This window comes from Siphateles boraxobius, unplaced genomic scaffold, assembly GCF_051911475.1.
Source record: "Siphateles boraxobius isolate OS27281-9 unplaced genomic scaffold, OSU_SipBor_1 9, whole genome shotgun sequence".
Classification (NCBI taxonomy): domain Eukaryota; kingdom Metazoa; phylum Chordata; class Actinopteri; order Cypriniformes; family Leuciscidae; genus Siphateles; species Siphateles boraxobius.
This window is the reverse complement of record NW_027509219.1, coordinates 11638112-11663571: the sequence shown is the minus strand read 5'-3', so window position 1 is coordinate 11663571 and position 25460 is coordinate 11638112. Positions and strand designations below refer to the sequence as shown.

At 41.1% G+C, this 25460-nt stretch overlaps 1 protein-coding gene and 1 long non-coding RNA gene across 2 annotated transcripts in view; one reads left to right on the top strand and one right to left on the bottom strand.

Annotated features, from left to right (window-relative positions):
- LOC143732113 (uncharacterized) overlaps positions 1-17517 on the bottom strand; it is a 38601-nt gene extending 21084 nt beyond the window's left edge. The window contains exons 1-2 of the long non-coding RNA XR_013201050.1: positions 17281-17517; positions 16402-16539 (exon numbers count right to left, since the gene is read on the bottom strand). This is a non-coding gene — a long non-coding RNA (uncharacterized LOC143732113). The remainder of the gene's footprint in view (positions 1-16401; positions 16540-17280) is intronic.
- Positions 1-25460, top strand: part of LOC143732106 (transmembrane protein 132C) — a 383833-nt gene that overhangs the window by 191965 nt on the left and 166408 nt on the right. The gene's annotated exons all lie outside the window — the stretch shown is intronic.

Here is a 25460-nt window from a genome sequence, read left to right as displayed (position 1 = left end):
TGTGTGTTTGAATGAAACACCTACTTTTCTAGATCCAATCAGGTGCTAGTTGGAAAAAAAGCCACGCACACTATTTTGCCTCATTTAGTATTCCGTTTCTCTCGGAAATACGTCACAACACTGGAGAAAAGTCGTTTGCAACTTCCGGTTCACGGGGACTTTAAGTTTTTATGAAATGCAATAGAAATTTGAATTATTCTAAACGATTTAAAATAGAATGTATGTTTAACATTACAGGTAGGCTATAATGGAGCTAAATTGGCTTTGGCCTACACCTTAAGAAAAATGTTCTTTTCACTACTAAAATGTTTGTATGTTTTTATTGAACATTGATGGAGCAACACATTTTGTGTGAAGATAATCATAAAAGTGGTTTGTTTGTTTGTTTGTTTGTTTGTTTGTTTGTTTGTTTGTTTGTTTGTTTAAAAATCATATAAATGTATGAGGTGGCAAAAGGCTCACCAGCAAGGGGCAAAATGTTTTTTATAATTTCTAAGTTAATACTTGTTCAAAACAATCATTTTAGCAAAGTTTATACTATTTTCAGTTTATTTTGATAAATAGAATAATTAATTTTTGTTTAATAGATAGGCTACATTCATCTGTTTCAAATTCAATTCAATTCACATTAATTTGTAAAGCGCTTTTCACAATACACATAATTTCAAAGCAGCTTGAAATTAAAAGAAAATGCATGTCCACATTACAATTTAGAGTGAATTGTTATCAGAGGGAACTGTTTAAGCTATGTATTTCAGAAATGTACATAGGGCAATACAAAATCACAGTTAGTGAAAAAAACATATTAATTTAAACAATGTAATAATTTAATGCAGAAACAATGAGCTCATTGAAGTAATGAATACTTGTTTGTTAACAAATGATTATGACATTTAGAAAAATGTAGCATTGGTGCATGTTGATTCAGAGTTTGCATCATCTGAAATCCTCGCAGGAGTTGGTGCTGTCTCTTCATAGGTGTTGGGTATCTGATATCTTCATAATATGGCTGGATCCAAACTGGAGCTGACATATTTACCTCAGGATGGGCATCCAAAGATAAACCATTAGGACCTTACAGGATAGTAGCAATGCTTTGTAATTGACACAGAACTTAAAGGGATAGTTCACCCAAAAATGAAAATTCTGTCAGTATTTACTCACCCTCATGTTGTTCCAACCCCTCAAGACCTTCGTTCATCTTCAGAACACGAATTAAGATATTTTTGATGAAATCTGAGAGCTGGATCACTCCTCCATAGGCTTCTTCAGGGATTGAAACTTGTTCCCCGAAAAGTTATTAAAGACATTGTTAAAATTGTCCAAATGACTACAGTGGCTCAATCCTAAGTTAATCAAGCGACGAGAATACTTTTTGTGCGCAAAAACAACAAAAATAACGACTTTATTTCAACTATTAATTTCCTTCTATGTGGGCCATGACTCACTTATAGCGTAAGCTTCTGTTGTGGTACGTCAAACACATCACCCACATGACCAGCGTCGGCCAATAGTGAGCCTACGTGTGACATAGCACTACGTAATCACACTACTACCCCTTTTCCACCAAAAAAGAACTGGTTCGGAACTGGTGCTGGTTCAAAGTTGGTTCGGAGTTGGTTCAACTTGCGAACCTCCTCAGAACCTGTTTGTTTTTCCACTTCTAGAGCGCCCAGCGAACGACGTCGTTACGTCACTGTGTACGTCGCTTTACGTCTCAGCTAGAAACGCTTGCAAGTACAACATTACTTTGGGATTATCTCTAACTCGTGAACCAAGAAGGCTTTAAAAACAATTGAAATATGTAAGTATTTTAATCTTTTCCTTTGATATGTTATCTTTTCTGATTAGTTATGTACACCTGTCTTGTCTTTTTTTTCTCTCCGTTTATTTGTTCTATTTTGTGACTGTTTTCTTCTTTGCTTACATAATGTTTTCAATAAAAAAAATGTAAAAAAAAAGCTAGAAACGCTTGCGCCAACTTCAAGCATAACAATTACAATGGCGGACTACATTGTGTTTCTGCAAATGTTTCTCCTGGCTTTGCGGTCAGAAAAGATGTTTAGGACACATCTAAACCCGCCCCCAGCCCCCGACGTAAGCATGACGTGGTAAAAGAACGGTTCTCTGGTTCTAGTCCAGCAAAGAGTTGGTGCCGCTTTGGAACCAGTTTTCCTGGCCGAGAACCGGTTCTTTGGCTGTCGAAACACAAAGAACTGGTTCGCGCGCAGGCACCGGCTCCGAACCGGCTCTCAAAACGCTTTGGTGGAAAAGGGGTATACGTGAACTGACTAGAGGCCCACAGTTAAGGAAATGAATAAGTGAAATAAAGTCGTTATATTTGTTTGTTTTTGCGCACAAAAAGTATTCTCGTCGCTTGATAAACTTAATATTGAGCCACTGTAGTCACTTGGACTATTTTAACAATGTCTTTAATAACTTTTTGGGGCTGGCAAGTTTCAATCCCTGAAGAAGCCTATGAAGTGATCCAGCTCTCAGATTTCATCAAAAATGTATTAATTCGTGTTCCGAAGATGAAAGAAGGTCTTACGGGGTTGGAACAACATGAGGGTGAGTAAATACTGACAGAATTTTCATTTTTGGGTGAACTATCCCTTTAATAGGTAACCAGTGTGAGATAATAAAATTGGTGTTATATGATCATATTTTCTTGACCTAATACTTTAGCAGCTGTATTTTGGACTAATTATAGATTGTTTATTGAGGAAGCAGGAAAACCAGCTAGTAATGCATTTCAGTAATTTAATCTAGAGGTCATGAATGCATGAACTAACTTTTCTGCATCAGAAACAGATAGCATATTCCGGAGCTTGGCAATGATCAAATCTCGTATCTCATATTATATCTCATATAAGGTCTCATATCTTCTCAAATCATATCAAATCCCATATCTCATACAGTCTGAGATCTCATAGCTTATTTCTTAAATTTAATTTCTTATATCTAAAATGTATATCCCAAATATTATATAAAATCTTTTATCTTACATTTAATATCTTAAATCTCATGTTGTCACGGGGTGGTTCAGGAAGGACAGGAGAAGAGATATAATTCATACGTAGTTTAATATAAGACACGGAAGACATGCAAACAGGTTATGCCGAGTTCAGACTGTACGATTTTCAAAATAGTCGGGTCACTGTTGTTTTCACACTGCATGACTATCTGGGGTAACATTCAGTTGCTGCTGTGTTCACACTGCACAATGGATCGGCGACAGGAGGTTTCACACTGCATGACTTTACAAAAGAAAGAATCGCCGACAACTTCTGCCTGGTCCGCAAACTACGTTTCACAACCAAACAAACGCGAGAAGTGGTAAGGAAATAACGGAAGATCAGCGTGCGTGAGACCGGAGGTTCTCGCGCGACACTGAATTTGTTATTAAAAATGATAGCCTACAAGAAGATTGCGATCCAAATTGTCTGTGCGCTGATTTGCAGCGAAAATGAGAAAAATAAACAGTTTATGCAGGAGGAAATGGTTGGGAAGACGAGTGGAGCAAGGACTGTGTTTTGCAAAGAGAGTTGGGGGTAAATAAATAATTTTGCAAATGTCCTGCTGTTGCTGCCGGTCATGCAAATGTTTGTGCTTTGTTTCTGTTTGATATAATTGTAAATATAGGCCTATCTATTAAAATACTGATATTCTGGTCTATAACTCCTCCCTGAACACCCTGCTGTCCTGTACCTTGCTCTCTCATTGGCTGTCGGTCATCGCCGATGTAGTTTTCAGTCAGAACACTTTTCACACAGCAGGATTGTGAATCGCCGAGAGGTCCAGATATTTAGCATGCCAAATATCTCACGGGCGTCGGTGACTCGTTGGCGATTCTCTCAGATCGCGTCTTTGCTCATTCACACTGCGTGATTGTCACTCGCGTGAACGAGCACCGATTTGCCTGTGATTTCGGGCATTTGTCTGCGATTTTTCAAAACCTGTCGGCGAGCCAAAATCTGGGCTAAAATCGTGCAGTCTGAACTCGGCATTAGACAGCGTGTGAACACGAAACAAAGTGTAACACACAAACAATACCTGACACAGAACTGAAGACAGGCAGGAACAGTACACAGTGATGATGATTACAAATGACAGGCAGCTGTGAGTGAGGTGATCAGTGTCCATGGATAAAGATTGGTGGCGGGGAAACTCAGACATGGGGAACACACGTGGAAAATCAAAACAAACTGAAAGTCCAACTGGTGACACATGTCTTATACAGTTGTGGTCAGAATTTATGGCACCCCTGGTAAATATGATCAAAGATGGCAGTAAAAAATAAATCTGCATTGTTCATCATTTTGATATTTAAAAAAAAATCAAATATCTAACCTTTCATTGAAGTAAAAGAATTGAAAGTGCGAGGGAAATCACATTATGGAAAAAATATTTTTCTCCAAAACACGCTGGCCACAAATATTGGAACCCTTTTATTAAATACTTTCTGCAATCTCCTTATGCCAAAATAACAGCTCTGAGTTTTCTTCTATAATGCATGATGAGTTTGGAGAACACCTGACAAGAGATCAGAGACTATTCCTCCATACAGAATCTCTTGCAGTCATGGTAACAGAGTTGGACTGGTGACCCAAAGGTTGCTGGTTCGATTCCAGTACCGGCAGGAATATGACTGAGGTGTCCTTGAGCAAGGCACCTAAGCCCCAATCGCTTCCCGGGCGCCACTCAAGGCTGCCCGCTGCTCCGGGTGTGTGTATCCACGTTTGCAGTGTGTGTGTGTTCACTACTCACTACTCTGATCCTAATGTGTGTGCACTTACTTGGATGGGTTAAATCAGAGACTATTTATAGAGACATGCCACTTACTCAATCCTCAATACAACTATATAGGGAAAACCCGTAACGCCCTAGATGGCGGTTGTATGAACATGTCCCGCCCCTCCCACTGGAAAGCCAATCGTCTGCCTTTAACAGTCAAGCCGGGAAACATTTAAGCCTACCGTCTGGTTCCACTGACGCATGCGCACAGTTGAGGTTTGCGACAGTGGAAAATACGTTACTGTTTGAAAAGGCGGCAGATTTGATATGCAGTGTATGTGTGCGTTGTGTAAATATCAGACATCCCAAGTGTCTACCACATATTTATAGCGGCTCCCTGATGCCCGCAAATTAGTTCAAATCTCCCAGAATCTAGAGCGAGCGAGCGAGAGCTCACACATACTGTGCTTCAAACCGTGCAGCGCGCACACGTCAGAGAGGGAGAGAACCCTTGTGCATGCGTAGTAAAGTATAACCTGTGGGGGAAAGGCGTTTTAAACCTTATTTTGGGGCAAAGTCATCAAACTTTTTCAGCGATTTTTATCATATTTTACTGCTGTTTCTATACATGCAGTTTTTATGTCCCGGTGACCAGTGAATGTGCAGTTCTGACTCTCTGCCCATTCATTTAGATAGGAGCCTGGTCTTGTTAGTCCGAAATAGCTGCCCGGAGGCGTTGCCAAGATGGCGGCCGAGTGGCATGACTTGCCTGAAAGGACTTTGGTTAAATGCAGAGGTCAAATTCCAAGTATGGGTTACCATACTTGGCCATCACGTGTCACTTTCACTTTCACTTTCTGCAGATCCTTCAGATTCCCAGATCCATGTTGGCGCTGCTTCTCTTTAGTTCACTCCACTCATCAGGGGCCTCATGTATCAATCTTGCGTACGCACAAAAACTTTGCTTACGCCAGCTTTCACGCTCACGGTCGGATGTACTAACAGTGAAATTAACGCGAGAATGTGCGTTCCTCCACGCCAATTTCATGTCTGGCGTACGTACATTTCTCATAGTTTTTGTCCGCTGGCGACTCTTATAGGCAATGAAGTTAAGTTGCAAACATTACACAACGAATTGTTCTACAAGTCTATCGCACTACCACCTGTGGGAAGTATTGCTATTAATTTGCAATTTATAAAATAATTTACATATATTGTCACACGAGCCTTATGGGAATATTCTATCAATTATGCAATTAAGTAAGAACATATAAAAGCATATGCAAATTGATACAACCCTTAGTCTATGGCAATGGCAGCTTTGGTCTTATTAGAGGACATTGCTAATAGCAGAATCCGAAGAGAATGAGTTTTTCGGGACCACAATGATTTTCTGGCCCAGGATGATGACTGGCTTATCAGCCGTTTCAGATTTCCAAGGGCTATCCTCTTGGAGCTCTGTGCTGAGTTGGGTCCAAATCTAGAGAGAGAGACAGCAAGGAGCCAAGCAATACCCGTTCCCTTGCAGGTGATACAACATTTGGTTTCCTGGCAACTGGTTCTTTCCAAAGGGAACTGGCAGACCGCTCAGGAATAAGCCAGTCGTCTTTGAGCCGCGCAATGCCAGCGGTATGGGTAGGGATCATCCGCATGTATACCAGGTATATAAGGTTCCCATATGATGCAGTTGACCAGCCAAACATTAAAACGCAATTTGCAGCGATAGCCGGTTTTCCTAATGTAATCGGAGCGATCGACTGCACAACCGTACCGTACCACTTTTTGGGTACCCTTCCGTTGGGGTACCTAGCACAGTGGAACGGTACTAAAGGGTGGAGCTAGACTCACTGCAGAACGCTGATTGGTTGACAGAGTATCGTCACTTGCGCGTGCTACAAGGGGAATGACAACAAAAGCAGCGCCATTTTTTTAATATACAGTTGGAATATAATACTACGGTTATTCTTTCACGAAACGTAGTTTTAAGAGTTTTTCAGACGAGAATGTAGTTGTTTAAAGCTCAAATCTGTGGTTTATTTATAATGATTTATGATAATTTGATCCATTCCAGGCGATCACCGGGCGCTCGGCGCTCATGTTCCCCGCCTGGAACAGCCTTTCCTCGGCTAGTCGTTCTGACGTTTGCCGCTGACTCTGTAGTGGTAATTCGTCTTGTGTAAATTTAACGGGTGATCTTTGGTCTCGTGAATCGATATTTCGTTCCCTGGTCAATCGTTTTGGCTGAGGGCTAAGTGAAGTTTCATATATTTAGGCTATTTAACTTAATGTTAGACCAGCGCTGAATTTGTATATTTGACTGAATTTTTTGCTTTATTGTAGCCTATAGCTTCTTGTAACGTTACCTTGTACTTATACTTTTATAATGGCTGTTATTGCTAAAAATGAAATTTAACTGGGTTGAGTTTTGTCATTTTTTATTTTATTACAAGATTATCACTGTAATGTTGTTTATTGCAACATTTGTACAAATGCTAATATTTCCTGGAATATGTTTAATATTTTTTTAAATTTAAACGAAAAGATGCAGGGCTGGTTTTATATTTCGTTTTGTTATAAATAGGCTAACGTTAAACATGCAGTAAATAATATAATCAGGTACATTGCCTGAACCACATTTGTGTGCCTATAATGTTTAAAATGTATTTAAATGAAAACGAAAAGGGACAGAGTGGTGTTTTATAATATATTTCGTTTTATTGTTGCCTAAAATGTACATGCAGAGCGAGCTGAGTGACGCTTTCAAGAACGCGCTGTTCCATTTGGAGAATTACCGGACTCGCGTCCTCGGGAGTCCTTCTGCTGAGAACTTTGCGTAGCCTACTTGGTATTGAGAAATGCCTAATGTCGGCGCTTGTCTTCTTGTGACAAACATGCCGAGAAGCAAGGACAAGATCTGCTGTATGCCATCCATTAGTGTTTACTTTGTCGCTTTCTTCTTCGCGGGAAAATGACGTTGATCGCTTCTTTCCTGCAAACACCACGCCTATCAAGTAGGGTACTGTTGGCGGTGGAAACGCTAGCCGGATCATGGTTTACTGACCCGACCCGAACCGAACCGTACTGTACCGTACCGTACTGCTCAGTGGAAACGAGCCATTAGTAAATCCGAGTCTCCCACAGGAGCAGATACTACTCCAGAGAGTAAAGTGTCACCCATAATTGATGCAACTCTCTGCTCAAAGGGTGTACGTTCATCGACCCCTTTACCATTGCCTGTTCTGCCCACAGCTTGTCGGTGCGCAGCAGTTCTCCATTTAACGTCCACCTTTATATCAGACCATTTCTTTTTAAGGTAATTTACAGTGCGACTTTCAGATCCCACGCATTGACGGCATCAGCCAAACTCTCCCACTCATATTTTTTCCTTTTGTTATTAGTTCCAAATATTTTTTTATCGTTTTTACCTCCGATAGTAGCACCTGCGATTCACTTTCTGTAAAGTTTCGCTTCTTGCCGCTTGCTTTAGCCATTTTCTTACTCCTTTCTTTTGCCAAAATTTACTCATTACCATATTTAAATGTATTTAATTAAGGGCAGAAGCTTCATTTTGTGCTCAGTTACCCATTTTTGTGTTGATTTTGATGTTTGGACCGTTGTCCTGATGGAAGATCCAACCACAGCCCATTATAAGATTTCTAGCAGAGGCAGTCAGGTTTTGATTTTTTATCTGTTGGTATTTGCTAGAATCCGTAATACCATGTATCTGAACAAGATGTGCAGGACCTCCAGCAAAAAAATAGGCCCACAACATATAAGATCCAGCAGTATATTTAACCGTAGGCATGGGGTACTTTTTATCCCTTTTTGCACCAAACACATCTGGTGGGTTTGCTGCCAAAAAAAAATTTTTTTTGTTTCATCTGACCATAGAATCCAGTCCCTTTTGAAGTTTCAGTCATGTCTGACAACCCTCCCAAACAACATGTAGTGGCAAGTAATCTCTGCAATTCTCCATCTGTGATCCTTGGAAAATCTCTGGCCACTCAAACCTTTCTCCTTACCATGCATTTAGACAATATAGACACGCGTCCTCTTCCTGGCAGATTCGTAACATCTTTAGTTAATTGGAACTTCTTAATTATTGCCCTGATGGTCAAAATGGGGATTTTCAATTCTTTAGCTATTTTATTACAGCCACTTTATATTTTGTGATGCTTAACAATCTTTTGATGCACATCAGAACTATATTCTTTGGTTTTACTCATTGTGATGGATGAATAAGGGAATTTAGCCTTTGTGTTTCCTCATATTTAAACTCCTGTGAAACAAGAAGTCATAGCTAGACAATTTCATGTTCCTAGTCACCCTGGTGTGCTAAAAAAGAAAAAAATGGTAAATATCAATGGGAATATGCTGCAGAGATATTTTATTCGTAAAAACTTCGAGGGGTGCCAATAATTGTGGTTTTGGAGGAAAAACATTTATTTCATAATGTGAATGAAAGATCAAAAGGATAAACAATGCAGATTTATTTTTTATGGGCATTTTTGATCATATTTACCAGGGGGTGCCATTCATTCTGACCACAACTGTATCTTAAATCTCATATATCAAATTTCATATAATTAGGCTATCTGAAATCTCATATCTTATATCTTAAAGCTCATTCATGATCTAGTAACAGAATGCTAATGCTAAATCTAATGAGTCGTAGATGATGAAGCTAACCAAGATTTTAACTCTTCCTGCAAACATCAGCTTTAACTCGTCAATTCTTCATGTCGGATATTTCTTTGCCTCCATGTTGTGCATTAAATTATGCCTTACATATTATATATATATCAAATATTTTATTTTCTTGTATCTCAAATCTCAAATTTTATATCTCAAAACTCATATCTTGTCTATTAAATCTCAGTATCTCAATATCTTACTATATATCTCATACTGTATTTCAAATCTCATATCTTATTTTTTAAATCTTTCTCCTGGTTGGAACAGAAATAGCAGATTCACATATATTGACCTGTTTAAGCTGAATGGAATGGATTTTCATTTTCCCTCTGTACTGGAAAGAGATGGATGGATGAGAGCTCATGCTGTCATGCTCAGTCTTTCATTTGTCTTACCATTTCTCCCAAAACACATTCTCTCTTTTCCATTTTCTTTTTTGTTTGTTTATATTTTATTCTGTTTCCATCTCACTTACTTCAACACTAATTTTGCTGGTTTTAAAGTTGCATGTACTGATGTCTCAGTTCATTGTTTGTTGCAGTCTTAAGGAAACTCAAACTAAATATAGAGATGCTACTAACTACAAATTATTAACAAGCCTATATATTTATCCAGTGTACATCAATCTTAATGTTGCTTTGTATATCTAGCCTTTTAAGTGAGTGATGGAGATCCTCATCCATCAAATTTTGTATCCCAGATTTTCATGTGAATTTAGACTTCTGGGGCCTCATTTATAAACGTTGCCCACGCACAAAAGAAGCCGTACGCCGCTCTCTACGCAATAATTGGTATTTATAAAAAGCAAACTTGACGGTAAAATGTGCGGTCCTTCACGCAAGCTCTGACCCAGGCGTACGCACAAAAACGGGTGAAATGAGAAATGGCGACACCGTCGGCAGATGGAAGAAACACGTGAAAGTGTGTGAAACTGTAGACCGTTGTGTAAAATAAATGGCAATACTGCCTCTCATAAATAAAACGAAGCTTCACAAAGCAAGTCTTACAATTAACAGCCTACACGAACACCCGTTTAATCGATCTGTAACAGAAATGCAAATTAACACATAGGGCCTATTTGCAAAAAGAAAAGTGAAATATGTTCTGCAATAATATTGGCATGTTATACAATTCATCCTCATAAATAAGATGGTAAACAGAACGAAATAATGTACAAAACTGATATTCTCGCCAATGTGTCCGTCTGGCGGAGCAGATATAGATGCAATTAGATAGTCAGTCAGATAGACAGATAGATAATTAGGGAGATAGATAGATAGATAGATAGATAGATAGATAGATAGATAGATAGATAGATAGATAGATAGATAGATAGATAGATAGATAGATAGATAGATAGATAGATTATTTGTCCACTGGGGAAAGTTGTTTTAGCAAAAATGTCTTCATCAGCTACGGAATCATGGTATTCATGCATATGCCATTAGTTTGTTTTATTTTAGATAAAATAACGTATGACGTATGTCTCAAACATTCAGAAAACTGCTAGAAATTACATTTGCGCTGAACTATTTCCCATTTCCAAGTAGATTATAACCGCAATTTTAATCTATTAAAATTAAATGGATGCAATTAAATGGATGGAAATAAAATGCCCCATCACAATGCGTAATGACGCACAATGGCTGATCTTGCGCTCTTAGAAGATGTGGAAAATGGAAGGATTCGGAGTGAACGCATCTTCAGACAGCAAAAGACTTGCTGGCAAATGAGGCAAATGTCCGACCATTTCTTTTTTATTTCGGCCACAGTCCGATGTTGTGAGGCTACAGCATTTACGGCGTCTGCAACCATTTGCCACTCAAGTGCCTTTTTGACATTAGTAATGCCCACACTGTGCCCTCCAAACAACATTTTTCTCCTCTTTTCCACTTCCCCACGATAACTTCTAATTCACATTGAGTGAAGTTACGTTTTTTTGATTTCCTCTCTGTGTTCACCATGCTTTCGCAATCGATGAATATTAACTTGTGGGCGTTTCACGGACTATTTATGGGCAACTATGGGCGTGACATGAAGCCGTAAAAGCTGCGCTATATTTAGAATTGGTTGTGATTTATTAAGGGAAAAATGCGTAGGATGTGCGTGCGCACGGTTTTATAAATCCGAATAATTCTGTGCGTACGCACGTCCTATGTTTCATTCGTACGCCACTTCTGACCCCACACCTGAATGAGGCCCCTGGACCTTATTTAAAATATAATGTAAATGTTTTAATCATTACAATTTTTAATGTAAAAAACCTCTATTAAATTGCAACAAGTCCTGCCATAGACGACAAAACTGCACCTTTTTAGTAAGGACTAAAAGGAATGAAACTCCAGGAATGAAACACTTTTAGAGACTCCAGGAATGAAATGTTTGAATAGCTTTTTATTTGTCCCATGTGTTTGTATGAACACACACACATACTGTAGAGGAGACACTCAGAGAGCAGCGCCTGAGCTTATGAGCTAGACTCCAAGCAAAACTGCACCATCTTATCCTGAGATCGTTGTGCTCAGACAATTTCCAGGATCAGGGGCCTCATTTATAAAACTTTGCGTAGGATTTGCGTCAGAAGTGGCGTACGAATGAAACATAGGACGTGCGTACGCACAGAAATATTCGGATTTATAAAACCGTGCGCACGCACATCCTACGCATTTTTCCCTTAATAAATCACAACCAATTCTAAATATAGCGCAGCTTTTACGGCTTCATGTCACGCCCATAGTTGCCCATAAATAGTCCGTGAAACGCCTACAAGTTAATATTCATCGATTGCGAAAGCATGGTGAACACAGAGAGGAAATCAAAAAAACGTAACTTCACTCAATGTGAATTAGAAGTTATCGTGGCGAAGTGGAAAAGAGGAGAAAAATGTTGTTTGGAGGGCACAGTGTGGGCATTACTAATGTCAAAAAGGCACTTGAGGGGCAAATGGTTGCAGACGCCGTAAATGCTGTAGCCTCACAACATCGGACTGTGGCCGAAATAAAAAAGAAATGGTCGGACATTTGCCTCATTTGCCAGAAAGTCTTCTTGCTGTCTGAAGATGCGTTCACTCCGAATCCTTCCATTTTCCACATCTTCTAAGAGCGCAAGATCAGCCATTGTGCGTCATTACGCATTGTGATGGGGCATTTTATTTCCATCCATTTAATTGCATCCATTTAATTTTAATAGATTAAAATTGCGGTTATAATCTACTTGGAAATGGGAAATAGTTCAGCGCAAATGTAATTTCTAGCAGTTTTCTGAATGTTTGAGACATACGTCATACGTTATTTTATCTAAAATAAAACAAACTAATGGCATATGCATGAATACCATGATTCCGTAGCTGATGAAGACATTTTTACTAAAACAACTTTCCCCAGTGGACAAATAATCTATCAATCTATCAATCTATCAATCTATCTATCTATCTATCTATCTGACTGACTATCTAATTGCATCTATATCTGGTCCGCCAGACGGACACATTGGCGAGAATATCAGTTTTGTACATTATTTCGTTCTGTTTACCATCTTATTTATGAGGATGAATTGCATAACATGCCAATATTATTGCAGAACATATTTCACTTTTCTTTTTGCAAATAGGCCCTATGTGTTAATTTGCATTTCTGTTGCAGATCGATTAAACGGGTGTTCGTGTAGGCTGTTAATTGTAAGACTTGCTTTGTGAAGCTTCGTTTTATTTATGAGAGGCAGTATTGCCATTTATTTTACACAACGGTCTACAGTTTCACACACTTTCACGTGTTTCTTCCATCTGCCGACGGTGTCGCCATTTCTCATTTCACCCGTTTTTGTGCGTACGCCTGGGTCAGAGCTTGCGTGAAGGACCGCACATTTTACCGTCAAGTTTGCTTTTTATAAATACCAATTATTGCGTAGAGAGCGGCGTACGCCTTCTTTTGTGAGTACGCAACGTTTATAAATGAGGCCCCAGAAATACTTGATGTAAAATACAAAACAGTATTTTGTTTAGCAGTCCAACAGTGTGCTGACATTACAGGTGATCAAAGTCAGTAATTCTATTCGGATTCTATAAAAATGCATGCAATGTATTATTCTTACATATTCAGCTGTGAAACACTTTCTGTCTAAAATTGACAGAACTCTCTGCCAGCAGAGATTGTGTCAAGGCTCATCGACAAGAAAGCCAGTGGCACAGTTCCTCAACAATCCCGTCTCCATACTGGCGTGATGAATCCGATCTGACCCGTAATGCTTCTTCAAACAGTGTTCATTCGTTGGCCAGAGGACAACACACATGGTTGTGCGAAGTTGCTGATATTGGCAGGACCTGGAACACGCTGTCGGTGACATGTCCGGTCAGTATGCTGGCCATGCAAGAACTGGGATGTTTACAGCATCCAGGAATTGTGTACAGATCCTTGCAACATGGGGCCGTGCATTATCCTGCTGCAACATGAAGTGATGGTCATGGATGAATGGCACAACAATAGGCCTCAGATTCTCGTCACGGTATCTCTGTGCATACCCATACCACAACCCCACCGCCACCATGGGCCACTCGATCCACAACGTTGACATCAGCAAACCGCCCACCCACACAAAGCCATACACGCTGCCTGCCATCTGCCCTGGGCTGTCAGCCCATCCATGAAGAGAACACCTCTCCAAAGTGCCAGACGCCATTGAATGTGAGCATTTGCCCACTCAAGTCGGTTACGACGACAAACGGCAGTCAGGTCAAGACCCCAATGAGGATGACTAGCATGCAGATGAGTGTCCCTGAGACGGTATCTCACAGTTTGTGGAGAAATTCTTTGGTTATGCAAACCGATTGTTGCAGCAGCTGTCCAGGTGGCTGGTCTCAGATGATTTTGGAGGTGAAGATGCTGGATGTGGAGGTCCTGGGCTGGTGTGGTTACACATGGTCTGCGATTGTGAGGCCGGTTGGATGTACCAGCAACCTCTGTACTGCCAAATTCTCCGAAACACCTTTGGAGACGGCTTAGTGTAGAGAAACGAAGATTCAATTCACAGGCAATGGCTCTGGTGGACATTCCTGCAGTCAGCATGCCATTGCACACTCCCTCACAACTTGAGACATCTGTGGCATTGTGCTGTATGATAAAACTGCACATTTTAGAGTGGACTTTTATAGTGGCCAGCCTAAGGCATACCAGTGCAATAATCATGCCATCTAACCAGCATCTTGATATGCCACACCTGTGATGAGGTGGATGGATTTTCTCGGCAAAGTGCTCACTAACACTGATTTGTGAACAATATTTGGCCTTTTGTGTACATTGAAAAAGTCTTAGACTTGAGTTCAGCTCATGAAAAGTGGGCGCAAAAACAAGTGTTGCATTTTGAGGTTATGGAAACATTTACAATGATAAATACACAATGTTAACAGAACTGCTCCTGATTAATAGAATTAACCATTGAATGAGCCGGGGCTGGAATTAACAGCATACCTGCATGAAAATCCTGAATTACATGAATTCATTAAAACGTGAATTACTAGCAACGTAACTTAGCGTTACTTTTTGACAACATAGCTACATATCTCCTCACATCAGCATCACCATACATTTAATTTCTGGTAGCTTAGTTCAAAGCTTCCCCCTCTCAATCATGTTTTTTGCTGACAATTGTTTTGAACTTTTTGCTGCCAAACTCCTGGTGAGGATTGAAACAGGCATTTCATAGCAAAAGGTTGATCATTTGGTTCTTGGGGAACCCTGGCAAAAATAAACACTTCAATAAAACACTTTTTCATGGGAAAAAATAAATCCCACACAGAAAGGCGTCTTAAACATTTATTTGGTGAAACCATGTAATTTGAATAAAGCACTAAATTAATCAGAACAACTCCAGTTGGTTACGTGTTAGGCAAAACCGGCTGGGGCGGTTTGGTTAAGCGTCACTGGAGCCATGGGTGGTAGGCTTCACTGGAGGGAAGCTTCACTGGAGGCTTGAACAGTTTGGAAGTAAGCGCCACTAGAGGCTTGGGGGCAGGCTTCATTGGAGGCTTGGGCAGTTCTGCGGCAAGCCTCACTGGAGGCTTGGGGGCAGGCTTCATTGGAGGCTTGGGCGGTTCTGCGGCAAGCCTCACTGGAGGCTTGGGGGCAGGCTTCATTGGAGGCTTGGGGGGTTCTGCGGCAAGCTTCACTGGAGGCTTGGGGGCAGGCTTCATTTGAGGCTTGAATAGTTTGGAAGTAAGCGTCACTGGAGTCTTGGGTGGTTCGGCGGCAGGCTTCACTGGAGTCTTGGGTGGTTCGGCGGCAGGCTTCACTGGAGGCTCGGCCGGTTTGAAGGCAGGCTTCACTGGAGGCTCGGCCGGTTTGAAGGCAGGCTTCACTGGAGGCTCGGCCGGTTTGAAGGCAGGCTTCACTGGAGGCTCGGCCGGTTCGAAGGCAGGCTTCACTGGAGGCTCGGCCGGTTCGAAGGCAGGCTTCACTGGAGGCTCGGCCGGTTCGAAGGCAGGCTTCACTGGAGGCTCGGCCGGTTCGAAGGCAGGCTTCACTGGAGGCTCGGCCGGTTCGAAGGCAGGCTTCACTGGAGGCTCGGCCGGTTCGAAGGCAGGCTTCACTGGAGTCTTGGGTGGTTCGGCGGCAGGCTTCACTGGAGTCTTGGGTGGTTCGGCGGCAGGCTTCACTGGAGGCTCGGCCGGTTCGAAGGCAGGCTTCACTGGAGGCTCGGCCGGTTCGAAGGCAGGCTTCACTGGAGGCTCGGCCGGTTCGAAGGCAGGCTTCACTGGAGGCTCGGCCAGCTCGTCTGCAGGCTGCACTGGAGGCTCGGCCAGCTCGTCGGCAGGCTGCACTGGAGGCTCGGCCAGCTCGTCGGCAGGCTGCACTGGAGGCTCGGCCAGCTCGTCGGCAGGCTTCACTGGAGGGATAAAATTATAAAGGACAAACTGAAAAAACTAGAAAGCTGACGGAAACACTAATTTAATAACATGATATAACAAATAACAAATACCTGTAGATGTAGCCATACACTGACGTCCAGATCCATTGCTCCAGCATTTCTCATTGTTCAGACAGTCACGGTCATAGGCACACAGATCGCCACACTTTCCTGCTCCAGATTTTTCACTTAGGGACTCTCTTGGTTTTGCTGTTATACAGATAGGTAACAAAGAAACCTTATCACTGAATACTGAAAGTCTAATTCCCAAAAAAAAAATCCTAACTGCGACTCACAATTGACCTTTTTTTCTAAGAACTATTAGAGGGTGCCACTACCCTTTTCGTTTTTCTTCATGGCATAAACAAGCTTCCATAATTACATGTACGAACACACCGCTATGATTACAACGTTCAGTGTGTCACGTTATCAACTGCAAAATACAAATCTGCATTTACGCTTGGGGTGGCACTGAGCCATACGGACACGCTCAGTGCTCATACCAGAACTTGTGGGAGTTTAACCATATGTTTGGGACATTTAAAGTACAAAGAACTAGCAAAAACCATCTAGCTTGTAAAATATACACGGACTATAAAAACAGCATCTTATAAATCCTTAGAAGTTATTTTGCCAACGTTTTATTGAGGTCCAATATCCTACACATTGTGTAGTAGTACAATTTACTCTAATCGTACAATATTGTAGACTGTACAAAATTAATAATGTCCCAAGTTGTTAATTTTATTTTGGATAGTTTCTCAACAAAACATTATGCTGTCAGAAATCAAAATATCTTAGAAAGCTATAATTTAGCCTACCAAAACTGTGTCAATCAGTTTCTAACACGTGCTGCAATCGCACGGTGTAAAGTGTAGGCTACATCTCATATTTGGTAAAGCACTTAAGCATTTCTTTGAGCTTTGCAATGAAGTTAAAAGATCGCCTCACCTGCGAGTCCAGCGTCTGCTGTGCTCAAAAATGCACACAGACACAATAAAACAGCACTCAACGAGTAGCACGCGGGAGCTGTCATCCTCTCGACCCGACGAACTCTGCTGAAAGATGAGCTGGCACACAAAACTACTATGAAAAACTGTTACTGTATCAAAACATCTGCTGAATCCCACAAGAAACGCAGTACAGTGGTTTAAAGTGCATAAGTTTTTAAAGATCCAATGATGTCTGGGCAACTCTAACCCTGATGAAACTCACCTGCTTTACTAATCTTGTAGACCTTGATTAGCTTGTACAGGTGTGATTGATCAGGGTTGGAGGATCGGATAGTTGCGTTCACGCTGTATATCGTAATAATTACGAGACGATTGTTATTTTCCATGGCAACTATCAAAGCCTAAATTAATCGGCGATCACGTGATATAATTCGGAGCGCTCAGAAAATTCAACATTTAGCCTACAAGTTGTAATTAAACTTCAAGTTACACCTAAACTCTGCAGGAAAGTGGACATCCACTGGACACTTTTGGCTTAAATCTGCATTGAGTATCAAGACACAACATAGGCTACACAGAGACAATATTCCACATGGACATTGGGCTATGGACGTGGATAGAGAAGAATTTGCAGAACAATCGCAGCATACTGTATGCGATTTCCTATTATTTAATGCGAAATAGTACTTTTATCATCTGTTGTCTAGAAGCAGAAGTGAATTTGAGAAGTGAGGATTTTATAAAATGCCAAATACAAATGTGAATTATTTGAAACAATTTGAAATAGAAATGTGTAGGCCTAGGCCTATTACAGGCTACAACGGGGCTAAAGGCACACCTTAAAAAAAATTGTGCTTTTCACTACTCCCATATATGATTGCAGAAAAAATGCATATGTTTTTATTGAACATTGATGGAGCAACAAATTGTGTGTGAAAATAAATTATAAAAGTTTGTTTGTTTGTTTGTTTCAGAATCTTAAAAATGTATGGGGTGGCAAGGTGTTTTCACACACTGGGTAAAAGGTTCGCCAGCATGGGCCGAATATGAGATATATCCTATATCTTAAATTTCATCTCTCAAACCTTATTTCTTATATCTAAAATATATATCCCAAATATTATATATCATATTTACATTTCATATCTCACATCTCATTTTATATCTCATGTCTTATATCTTAAATGTCACATCTCAAATCTCATATCTTAGGTTATCTTCTAAAAGCTCATTCATGGTCTGGTAACAGAATGCTAGATCTAATGAGTGGTAGATGATGAAACTAACCAACATTTTAAGTCCTCCTGCAAACAACAGCTTTAACTCGTCAATGCTTCATGTCGGATTGTTATTTGCCTCCACGTCGTGCATTAAATTAAGCCTTACATATTATATATATTGAATTTGTATTTTATATCTAGCCTACTATCTGAAATCTAATGTCTTGCATCTCAAATATCTGACATCTCAAATTGTATCTCAAAACTCCTATCTTGTATTTTAAATCTCATATCTTACTGAAAATCTCATACTGTATCTCAAATCTCATATCTTATTTTTAAAATATTTCTCCTGGTTGGAACAGAAATAGTAGATTCACATATATTAACCTGTTTAAGCTGAATAGAATGGATTTTCATTTTCCCTCTTTACTGGAAAGAGATGGATGGATGAGAGCTCATGCTGTCATGCTCAGTCTTTCATTTGTCTAACCATTTCTCTCAAAACACTCTTGCAGTATTCTCTCTTTTCCATCTTCTTTTTGTTTGTTTATATTTTATTCTGTTTCCATATCACTTACTTCAACAGTAATTTTGCTGGTTTTAATGTTGCATGTACTGATGTCTCAATTCATTGTTTGTTGCAGTGTTAAGGAGACTCAAACTAAATATAGAGACGGTACTAACTACAAATTATTAACAAGCCTATATATTTATCCAGTGTACATCAATCTTAAAGTTGCTTTGGATGTCTAGCCTTTTAAGTGAGTGAGATTATCCTCATCATCACATTTTGTATCCTAGATTTTCATGTGAATTTAGACTTCTGGACCCTTTGTAAAATATAATGTGATTTTTTAATCAATTACACTTTTTAATATAAAATATCTCTATTAATTTGGAACAAGTCCTGCCATAGATAACAAAACTGCACCTTTTTAGTAAGCAGAGCACTGCATTTAAAACAAGTGCTGCCCTTCGTTTTTTCACCATATGTCCTTGATGTTTGATTCCTCTGCTTTAGCTGAGACTCCAGGAATGAGATGTTTGAATAGCTTTTTATTTGTCCCATGTGTTTGTGTGAACACACACACACATACTGTAGGAGACACTCAGAGAGCAGCGCCTGAGCTTATGAGCTTGACTCCAAGCAAAACTGCACCATCTTATCCTTAGATCGTTGTGCTCAGACAATTTCCAGGATCAGAAATACTTGATGTAAAATACAAAACAGTATTTTGTTTAGCAGTCCAACAGTGTGCTGACATTACAGGTGATCAAAGTCAGTAATTCTATTCGGATTCTATAAAAATGCATGCAATGTATTATTCTTACATATTCAGCTGTGAAACACTTTCTGTCTATAATAGACAGAACTCTCTGCCAGCAGAGATTGTGTCAAGACAAAGGCCTCATCGACAAGAAAGCCAGTGGCACAGTTCCTCAACAATCCCGTCTCCATACTGGCGTGATGAATCCGATCTTCAACCAGATAGAACTGGATTTAATATTTTGAATATTCCAATCCCAATTCGTCTTCTGACCCGTAATGCTTCCTCAAACAGTGTTCATTCTTGGCCAGAGGAGAACACACTGTGTGTGTGTCAGACCAGTCAGTATCTGATGTGACCACCATTTGCCTCACGCAGTGCAAAATTATCTTCTTCGCATAGAGTTGATCAGGTTGATTGTGGCCTGTGGAATTTTGGTCCACTCCTCTTCAATGGTTGTGCGAAGTTGCCGATATTGGCAGGACCTGGAACACGCTGTTGTATATGCCGATCCAGAGCATCCCAAACATGCTCAATAAGTGACATGTCCGGTCAGTATGCTGGCCATGCAAGAACTGGGATGTTTTCAGCTTCCAGGAATTGTGTACAGATCCTTGCAACATGGGGCCGCGCATTATCATGCTGCAACATGAAGTGATGGGTCATGGTTGAATGGCACAACAATAGGCCTCAGATTCTCATCACGGTATCTCTGTGCATACCCATACCACAACCCCACCGCCACCATGGGCCACTCGATCCACAACGTTGACATCAGCAAACCGCCCACCCACACAAAGCCAAAAACGCTGCCTGCCATCTGCCCTGCGCTGTCAGCCCATCCGTGAAGAGAACACCTCTCCAAAGTGCCAGATGCCATTGAATGTGAGCATTTGCCCACCCAAGTCGGTTACGACGACAAACTGCAGTCAGGTCGAGACCCCGATGAGGACGACTAGCATGCAGATGAGCGTCCCTGAGACGGTTTCTCACAGTTTGTGCAGAAATTCTTTGGTTATGCAAACCGATTGTTGAAGCAGCTGTCCAGGTGGCTGGTCTCAGATGATTTTGGAGGTGAAGATGCTGGATGTGGAGGTCCTGGGCTGGTGTGGTTACACATGGTCTGCGGTTGTGAGGCCAGTTGGATATACCACCAACCTCTGTACTGCCAAATTCTCCGAAACGCCTTTGGGGACAGCTTATGGTAGAGAAACGAAGATTCAATTCACAGGCAATAGCTCTGGTGGACATTGCTGCAGTCAGCATGCCAATTGTACGCTCACTCACAACTTGAGACATCTGTGGCATTGTGCTGTATGATAAAACTGCACATTTTAGAGTGGACTTTAACGTCTGTTTCACACCGCAAGTGTCAGCGGCGCGTGAGTAGCGCGTATTTTTTTCGGCGTGCATGTTAATCAATGAGTGCGTTCACACCGCGAGCAGGAGCAGCGCGTGAGCGTCAAGCAGGAGCGTTGCGTGAGCAGCAGTGAAGCGGGGGTTTCGGCTTCCCCCTAAACTCCACTGGATCCGTCTACGGCGCGGAACGTCAGCGCCACGTTTTTGATGCGTCCCTAGCTCGGCGTCAAAGTCCACTGGAAGTGTCTCAGACGCGTTTCAGCAGCGGAGCGTTGGTGACGTATTCATTTTTCCTCAGAATCGGAGCGTTGTTTATTTGTTGTTCATTTTTCTTCTTTTGGCTCAGGAGCAGACAGTTAATTGTGCTACCTTATTGATTTTTTCTTCTTCAATTTTCCTGTTTGTGCTTCTACAATGGGTAAGTGGGTTACTTAATTAAGTGTATTCTTTCTATTAGTTTTTTCTGTTGTTATTTCCTACTTGGTATCCAATCAGAGGCATTGTTGTCCAAACTGTAGGGATGCGGAGTCTCCACAGGGGTGTTTATTTTGAAATTGATTGTGTTTTTTGACTTTTATTTTGTATTCACGGTGCGGCTTGTACGCGGATCCGTCAAAAATAGACTAGGCGCCTATCTTTAGCGAAGCGGAGCGGAGAGCCGCTTCTGGGACGCTTTTGAGGCGCGCTGCGTCCGCAGCTGGTGGACTTTAGGCCGGAGACACACTGGCTGCGTGGCGTAAGCGTCTCAGCTGCGTGGCGTGTCCGTTTTTATTTCGGCTCCCATGTTAACAGGTTAGAGCTTGCACACATGAGCCGCGCGGAAAACGCGTGCATGCTAGAAATAGAACCGACGCCTATTTTTCACGCGACACGCAAGCGTGTTGGAAGCGTTTCCAGGCAAAATAGAATAGGAAAAGATGTTTAACTGTTATTTTGTACACGAATACATATTAATAAATTACATTTTTGACAAATTTAGATATAAATATCGGCCTAATTTAAAAATAAATAAATAAATAGGCCTAATTATCAATTTTAAAATATTGCACCTGTCAATACAGAACGACATATTCTGTAGTCTAATTTGCTGTCAATACTGCTGTGCTGACAGTGTCTTTATATTTATGCTTAACACGAAGTATAGGGTTTGCACAACTCTCTCCCATATATGTCGAACAAGGGTGATGCGTGTCAGCAGCGCCGCGTCAGACACGCTTCTGATGTGCAAAGACACAGAAAACGCGACGCAGCCGCCACGCAGCTGACACACAACCGAAACGCCACGCTCACGCCACGCAGCCAGTGTGTCTCCGGCCTTAGAGCATTGACTATAATGGCTGCGATTAGCTGCGGCATCCGCGACGCTGACGTTCCGTGCTGTAGACGGATCCAGTGGATTTTACGGGTGATGGCCGTTTCACACCGCAAGCATGAGCGGCGCGTGAGCAGCACGTCAGCGCAACTACATCGTCACTGCAGCTGCAGACGCGCGCGAGTATTCACACTGGAAGCGTTTGTACAGGCGTCACAACAGCGGCTCCCAGGCTACATATAAGCAAGCATTTCTTTACAAAGACTTTTGTAAAATTTGTTTTAGAAGTTGGTGGTCATAAACACATTTGAAGTTTGTTCAAAGCCCAAACTGAATAATTAAAAACAAGTTTAATGGGTACATTTTCTATAAAATTTTCTTTTCTTTATGTTAGTCTTCATTTCCTTTTCTGACATACTGCAGTTCTTGTTAAAACACACTAGACATGCAAATTCTATGTGTAGCAGACCCCTCCCGAATGACGGACAAAACTTTACTGATGTTGATGAAGTTTATTGAGTCCGTTTTCACTGCAAATATCACCTCGTAAATCACCGTAAGAGCTGAACAAAGGAAATACAAAAGCTTGCATTAACGACTCGTACAAACTCTCTCTCCGTTACACTACCAATAACATATAGCAAAATACATAAATAACAATAAACCATAAACAAATGTTAATACAGACCTTATGCCTTTTCCGGGGGGTGCTTATCACCGTTAAACATTAATAGCCTGCACAACTCCTACAACTGCGTGCACTCCCTTTACTTTCCTTCTATCAACCGCGTGCTCTCCCCTCACTTCCTTTTACCCGTTTAGCCCCGTAGACCACAAAACCCGTCAAAATAAAAGTCCCTCCTTAATAAGACCTAAATACATTACCTAAACCTAATTTAAACTAACAGGACTATCAAAAAAGTATATAAAAACAAATTAGAAGAATTAACACATCAAAGTCTGTTACACTCCCACCAAATTATAAATGTAATATCAACATGCATAATTTTCAAGCATAAGTTATATCACTTTTCACTTATAAAGACCTTTGTGTGTGTTACCACGTAAAGTCCTTTTGAAGAGGTGTTCACTCCGATTCCAATAATAAGACCAACTTCTGAGCTGGCCTCTCTACTACTGAGACCTTGTTCAATCGTTCTCCTTTCTTGTTCAGTGTTTTGTCACCAAGTGTCAATGTGACTTTCCTTACTAACCCATCTTGGCTAGTTACAGTGTCTATGATCCGACCTAGTCTCCATACATTCCTTGGAAGGTTCTCATCCGTATCCATGACAACATCACCAATCTGAAAGTTCCTTTTTGGAGCATGCCAGCATTGTCTAGTAGCAATGTTGTGGAGATACTCCTTTTTCCATCTACTCCAGAATTGCTCAGTAAGGTACTGCACCCGTCTCCATCTCTTTCTCCCATAGATATCTTCTCTTATGAACTTTCCTGGTGGTGGTAGGACTGTGGTGGCTTTCATAGTAACCAAATGGTTAGGTGTGAGTGGTTCCAAGCTCTTGGGGTCGTTCAAGTTATCCACTGTAAGAGGACGACTATTAACTATTGCCATGGCTTCATAAAACAATGTGCGCAGTGAAGCATCACTGAGCCTGCCTGATGCAAGGGAAGCTGTAGCATTAAGAACACTCCTAACAGTTTTGATTTGACGCTCCCATACACCACCTGCATGACTGGAGTGAGGGGGATTCAAAACAAAATCACACTGTTTATCTGCAAGAAAAGCAGTAAGCCTTTCGGGATCAAGTTGCTGTAATGCGGAGTCCAGTTCGTTCTTAGCACCGACGAAATTGGTACCTTGGTCGCATCTGATCTGCCGTACTGTGCCTCTGATAGCAATGAAGCATCGTAAACTGTTGATGAAAGCATCCGTGGACATATCCTCCAACATTTCTATATGAACGGCTCTTGAACAAAAGCAAGTTAGAAGCAGACCATAACTTTTGTGCTGTTTTCTTCATTCTGTAGTCATGAAAGGACCGAAGCAATCCATACCACAATACACAAACGGTGGGGAAGACTCTACCCGTTCTGCAGGAAGATCACTCATCCGTTGTCCTTCAACAGATTTTCTCAACTTTCTACAAGGTACACAGTTGTGAATGTAAGATGTGACAGCTCTGTTCATTCCAGATATCCAATAGCCTGCAGATCTGATAGCATTAATCGTGAAACCTTTCCCTTGATGCTTTACACTTTCATGATAGTGTGCAATTATCAGCTTAGTTACATGATGCTCTCTGGGAAGAATCAGTGGGTGCTTGAACACATGAGTGCATGACGAGTGACTTAATCTTCCTCCCACCTTAATCATACCATCCGTATCAATGAAGGTGTCTAGATGATGAAGTCTGTTATGACCTGGAAGTTGTTTACCTTGAGTCAAGACATCCATTTCTTTCTGATACACTTGTTTCTGCACTCCTTTTAGAATCAAGCATCTTGCATGTTCTTGTTCACTCACAGATGCTGGTGAATTAGACTTATCCTTCTTGTTCCTTCTCAGAAGACGTGCAATGGCCTTGACAGTATTAGACCAGGATGAAAACTTAGACAAACGGTCTACAAGATTTTTGCTTTCTGTGGTTTCTGTTCGAAACGTCTGAACTTTTCTAACTTCTGGATCACCTACTGGAAGTTCTGGTACAACATCTACACTCTGTATTTCTTTCTTCCACAGGAACGACGGACCTGAAAACCAGTTAGAAGAGAGCACTTCATTTATTGTTCTACCTCTTGAAGCATTGTCTGCAGGGTTATGATTCGTTGGGACGTACAGCCATTGTTTGGGTGCTGTGCTTTGACGTATCCTTTGAACTCTGTTGGCTACAAACGTATGAAAACGACGAGCATCATTATTTATGTATCCTAAGACCACTTTTGAGTCAGTCCAAAAGAATTCATCGACATTGGTGAGGTCAAGCTCTTCTCTCAGCATATTGCTCATTTTGACTGATACCACAGCTGCCGTCAACTCTAATCTTGGTACTGT